Source organism: Cervus elaphus, chromosome 7 (genome assembly GCF_910594005.1).
Source record: "Cervus elaphus chromosome 7, mCerEla1.1, whole genome shotgun sequence".
Classification (NCBI taxonomy): Eukaryota; Metazoa; Chordata; class Mammalia; order Artiodactyla; family Cervidae; genus Cervus; species Cervus elaphus.
This window is the reverse complement of record NC_057821.1, coordinates 36,992,664-36,998,663: the sequence shown is the minus strand read 5'-3', so window position 1 is coordinate 36,998,663 and position 6,000 is coordinate 36,992,664. Positions and strand designations below refer to the sequence as shown.

Sequence of the window (6,000 nt, the reverse complement as noted above, 5' to 3'; positions counted from 1 at the left end):
ACTTATGTGGATACTTAAGGACTTATTCATAAGGATGGTGAAGAGGAGAATAAGATTTAATATATAATGTCATAAAAACTGTTGCAATAGTTGGCCAATTTATGTTGTGAAAATTTTGGTGAAAAACACCATAGGATCTCCTGGGGAATACTACTAAGTCACACTAAGCTAGAGTATGAAATGTGTTTGCCATCCTCCTTAACTCTCATCCAGAGACTCAATAAAAGCCCTATATGTTACTTCTAACTCATTTTTTAAAAAGGTGATTCTGATAGAATTTCCTGTTGCTTTGCTGTCTGCTGGCATTAGACTCAAGGAACTTTTCTTATGAATATGTACAAGAATTTTACACAAGAGATATGATCCTATACTTTATTTAGTAAAATATATAATTGTAGACTATTACCTAGAAAATAAACTAGAATAAATATTTTTCATTGCACAGATGGCCTCTTTGCCAGGGAAAAGTGTCATTTTGTAGCTTCATTCTCTGAAGACAGTGGACTCCTCCCCTTAAAAAGCACGTGTCTGAGAAGTGTCTTAGGTTGAGCTCCTGCAGAAGCTGACCTTGAGACCAGGATTCAAGGGCAAGTACTGTGGCCTGTTTGGGATGCAATGGCAGAAAGCACTAGAGGCGCCAGGAGAAAGGTAAGGAAGGTAGCCAACATAGGGCTCCTTAGAAAGGGAGTTAATGCTGTGGTTAACTGAGGCCCAAAGATGGGGACCTGGGGGGAGACAGTGTAGAACACAACTTAGTAAGTTTAGTCCTACTTCCAGGTGGGGAAGCTGGGGTAGTTTTAAACTGACTTTCATCTGCTGCTGTTGTTGAGGGCTTCTCTGAAGGGTATCATCTGCCTGGCGCTTCTAGCCTGTACCCCTGCACTGGCCAAGTGGAATTTTCTGTTCAAGAAATCCCTTGAACAGGGAGGCAGAATACAGAGACACAGGCTAGAAGCCGTGGATAACCTACTGTAGGAATGACAGGCGTGGAGTCCCAAGCGGAGCACCCACATTGTCAGTTCAGAGAAGATACTTGGGTTTCTAAGCCCATTTGTATATCCACCTTTGAGCCTAGGGGTTTGGTGGTGGCTCAGTGGTAAAGGATCCGCCTGCAATGCAGGTGACATGGGTTTGATCCCTGGATCAGGAAGACCCCCTGGAGGAGGGCATGGCAACCCACTCCACTATTCTTGCCTGGAGCATCCCATGGACAGAGGAGCCTGGCAGGCTACAGTCCATAAGGTCGCAAAGAGTTGGACACCACTGAAGTGACTGATCATGTATGCATGGACGCATCCACTTTTGAGCCTGGATTTTAATTACTTTAACAATAGTAGTAATATGGTGCCCTCTGAGAAAAAATGGCATCCTTTTCAAAAGTAGCAGTGACTAGTGTCATACTGGGAGCAGCTCATGATTGGAGGTGGTGGAGCTCTGACTAGTAAAGGACCAAGATGCTTGGGAGGAAATCACTTAGTCTTGCAGCAGGCTGGGAAAGAGACAGACCTCAAACAGCCCAGGTGGGAGTGTTCCAGAAAGCTGGGAGAAAGCCTTCTTGAAGCCACATTGACTGCTCACCTGGCAAATGGCCCTTCCCTTCATTCCTTGAGAAAACAGAGAAACAAACAGTACATTTTTTTTTAAAATGGTTTGGTAGTGTTTCAATAGATTCCATTAATCTGCTATGACAGTCATGATTTAGAAGTCAGCAACTCTTCGAGTTACCCCACAACGAGTACTTTTGTGAGGCAGCAGAACTGAATTGTCTCGAAGTACTGACTTTTTCGTTCTTTCCCAAGCCGATCCCTGAAGATAGCGGAAAGTAAGGGTTTGTCGCGCGGGGCGGGCGGGTGGTGGGTAGACTTCTCCTAAAAAGAGAATTCTGGAAGTCATCATAATTAGACAAAGAGGAAAATGTGCCAGACAGGAGTGGGTGGGGGCTGTTTTCTCCTGTGGTTGGTCGTGGTGCGTTGAAGATCCCTAACCTCAGCTGAAGCTTCTGAGTTTCCAGTAGGCGAGCGGCCGCCCAGGAGACCCGAGGCTCCGGGAGAAGGCAGCGCAGGTGTCCGGGCTCCGGGCAGGTGAGCGGGCGACGTGCAAGAAGGCGGGCCGGCGGGCCCCGGGGCCGTGAATGTGCGGCCTCACTGCCGCGGGCCGAGCTCGGCGGGCGGGACGGGGCGCGCCGGCACGCGGCCCGACGGGCGCGGCCACACTGGCGCTCGCTCCCGCGCCCTGGCCTCCCGCCGCAGGTCCGAGCCGCAGCCCTGCGGCCGCATCTCTATTTGTCACCTCTTCCCTCGACCTCATGACTCAGCCCTGCAGGCGCCCAAACTAAAGAAGCTCCCTTAAGGGAGCGGCGGAAACCTGCGTGCCTCTGGCCCTGGCACCGCGGGTCGCCCCGCGCGCGGGCCGGGACCGGCGGCGCCTGGAGTGGTCCTCCGCGTCCGGGAGGGGACGAGGACAAGGGGCATCTCTGGTCCCCGCGTGCGATTGTCCCCATTTCTTCTTCTGTTCCCTGCGCCGCGCGCGCGAACTCTGGGGGGAAGTTGGTTGTAAAGTTTCCGAGGGCGGCGTGGGCTCCAGCGAGCGAGGCGGAGGGCGGGGTGCGGGCGCGGGGAGGCGAGGACAGACGCGCTCCTCGCGGCGTCTTTGTTCCGCTCCGGGGGAGAGACCTGGCGAGGAGTCGCCCGGGGAGGACCGGGACTGTCCGCCGCGACATTCCGGGCTCGGCGGGGGCTCTTCGCTCCCTCCCCCATCTCCTCCTTCAGCCATCCCCCAGCCCCCACCCAGCTCCCGACCTTGGTCCCAAGTTTCCAGGCCTCCTTCTTCCTCATCCCTTTACCCCCCACAAACTGCACCAACCCAAAGACCCTCAAGTCTGGGATGGGGAAGGAGATGGGATGGGGGCGAAGGTGCGCGATGGGCCGAGTACCTCCTGAAAGGTGGATGTTTGCTTTGGAATTTTTTTTTTCTTTGCCCTAGAAACTGCTTTCCATTGCGGGCCCCCATTCTCTCCCGTTCCCCCCACCCCAGGCTTCCCTTCCCTTCAATTCTAGTAAGATCCTGAAGGAAAATGAGCGCTACTCTGAGTCACTCCGAGAGCCAGTACTGTGGCCCGCAGTTGGGATGAGCGTCTAAGGATAGGGGACGTGAGGATGAGGGTCCCCAGTTCAGACAGTCGGGGAAACATTGATAAAGGATCTGGAGGAGGGTCTGGAGCTGTTCTTGGTCCGGGACACCCGATTTGCCTGGGCAAGGCAGTGGGGGAGGAGGCGGAAAGACGGGATGCTTGGAGTTGCCAGGGGGTAGAGGTCGGGGAGGCGGCCAGGGACCCTGAGTCCGATTTTTGGAGCGAGGACAAGGCAGTGGTGCAGAGGAGAGAACCGGTGAGGAGCGCTTGGCTCTAAGGTCAGAGGGAGCGCGGTCACCCGGAAAGCCTTGCCGTCGCGGTCTGTGGTTCGGAGAAGTTTGGGGCCTGAGGGGTGGGCGCGATGCTCGAGGTGGGAATCTGCCCTCGGCGCCCTGGACCAAGTCGCGCAGCGCCTGCAGCAACAGGTAGTCCCGAGGGGTGGAGGTCCCGGTGGGCCCCCCAGCTGGGCTTCGTCCTCTGGATTAGAGGCAGTTCCCAAGGGACAGAATGGGTGGTGGTGGTGGTGGTGGTGGGCGAGGGGCGGGGGGCAGACTTTTCTAACACTTCTTGACGCCCCTTTGAGTTCTTTTGGTGTGCCGGGTGGAGGGGGTGATTCCAGTGGAGGAGCCAGGATGGAGAACCTAGGGGCCCCCCCACCTCTAGTTGTCTACGCGCCTCGATCTTTTGGGGTGGACCCCTTTACCCGTCTCTTCTGGTCTCCTGGGATGAGGGGAAACTGACAGAAACTCGGTGCCAAAGTGGATTGCTCACATTGATTGGCAGGGAAAGTGCAAACAAAGAGGTGCATCTCCCGGAAACAATGATTTTGGAGATTCCTCTCTCTCTCTCTACCCCCTCCCAGTAGACTTGAGCGCGTTAGACCGGCAGGCTGTAAAAGGGAGGTGGGTGTGGAGGGGCCCAGACGGGCATCTCCCGGGGAAAGTTTCGAGCGAGGTCGAGGGCGGAGAGGGTCGGGGCAGAGTTGCCACGAGCTGGGGCCGGAGCCGCCCCGGCTCGCCTCCTAGGTTTCCGAGCCGGGCGGGAGATGCGGGGAGAGGGAGGGGGCGGGGAGGGGAGGGGAGGGAGAGAGGAAGAAGGGGTGAGAGGAGAAACCTGCCGCCGCTCGCCGCCTCTTTGTCTGCTCCGGGACTTGGAACAAAAGGGGGAACTCTGATGAACTCTCTCTCCGCCCCTCTCCCCCGGACGCGCGGGTATCTCCCTCTCGCAACTTTGCCGCCGCGACTTTCTCCGCTGTCAGGCCATACAAAAGTGTCCGAGCGCCTCGAGGACCGCGACAAGGGAAGTGTCTCTTCAAAGTGCGACCAAGTGGGGAAGAAGGTGAGTGGGGACTGTGGTTTTGTTTACCCCTCTCCCCCGCGATGCGCCCGGCTTCCCCGCCCTTAGGAGGACGGAGGAGCAATCCGGTGGCGAAGTTTGGCCAAGTTGTATCTCCTTTCCCCTCACCCTCGGGTCCCTTCTCTTTTGTTCCTTAAGGAACTTGCACAGATTGTTTTATTTGTTTATTTTTCATAGGCAAGAGCCAGGCGGGCATTTCTCTCAAGTGCCTCTTTATATGAGGAGCTGGGGGGTTGGGGGAAGGGTGTCTCTAGGGGGGCATTGCCTCGCCTATCTCCCGGCTGCGCGCAGACCCGAGGGAAGCATGCCGCGATGGTTGGGGTTGTGCCGGGTCTCACCCCGACCCCAGCCCTGACTTTGGTCCTTCGAAGACAGGAGATCGAGAAGCTGGGGGCCCGTCCCTCAGCGTTTTTATAACTTAACCGTCTGCGGAGCGCTGTGCCGATTCCTACGCACCATACCCAAAGCTACAACAATAGAACGCAGAAGAGGTGTGACTGGTAGGGGATGGGACCCTTGTGTTTGTGGTCCAGGGGTTTAGAGCGAGCTGGTAAGAGTTGCGAAAGTTTTCTTTGGGGCCGAGGTAGGGAGGAGGAAGAAGCCACAGGTTCTCGCCTTGTCAGAGATGCAGGGATGCAGGGATGGGCCTGGACCACTAGTTAGGAGTCCGCCATCCCGTCCGCCCCTTTCAGTTTCACGACCCACCCAGGATAACCTATGCGGTCGTGGCCATCCAGCATCACCTCTCTCGCTTCACGCGGCCCCCACCCCCGCCCCAATTTAACGCGTTTGAGTAGGAAGGGGACCTCGAGCGCCAGAAGCTCCCCAGACCCAGCGGCCGCCCCGCCTTTTGTGCTTTAACCTTTTGTTTCTGTCTGCCACGCCCGCCCAAAAGAGGGATGGCTGTTGGAGCTTCTGCGGGGTGGAGACGCAGCGAGATTCCCTCAGTGTTTACGGGCACAAGGAGACTCCCTAACTTTGTTTCTTAAGTAGCGTCACTTCCCAGTGTTTCTAGGTTGGTTCTGGCTCAGATGAGGCGAACTCTGCACCGCTGGTACACTTCTCCACTTTCTAGGACATTTCTTTCAGCCCTTTCGCACTTGACCACAAAAGTTGTTTATCTGCCCCGTCCCTTAGCTCATAAAAAGACATTTAGGGACAGAAGTTGAGAGTTTTTTGAAAGTGTACAAAGGTAGCATGTTCTAGCCATGTTTGAATACTAGGAATGTGTGGAACAGGGCTCCTGAACTGGAAAATGCAAATTTAGGTCATTATCTTCAGGTTTGTTTTGTGAGATGGTTCCAAATACCAAGGTGATTTATCACCGCTCTCCTCTCCTATCCCCACCGCACACCCTTTGCCTTTCTCTCCCGCCTTTTACGGTTTGACAGGACAGATGAACCATCAAACTTCGCTGGCATCAATAACTGGAGGAAACAGCCAAAGACTGTCTATTTGAACTTCTTAAAGTTATGATTTTGTATAGGGTATCCATTATTAAAACCTGCAGCGAG

The 6,000-nt window shown here is 55.0% G+C and overlaps 1 protein-coding gene across 23 annotated transcripts in view; it reads left to right on the top strand.

Moving 5' to 3' along the window:
* The first annotated feature begins 1,943 nt into the window (after positions 1-1,943).
* The window catches only part of LOC122697542, a 650,597-nt gene continuing 646,540 nt past the window's right edge, over positions 1,944-6,000 (top strand). For 2 of the 23 annotated variants that reach the window (XR_006342091.1, XR_006342101.1), the window contains exon 1: positions 4,049-4,468. The gene's annotated coding sequence lies outside the window, so the exon portion shown is untranslated. The other 21 variants (XR_006342100.1, XR_006342099.1, XR_006342102.1 and 18 more) reach the window with 18 other exon arrangements.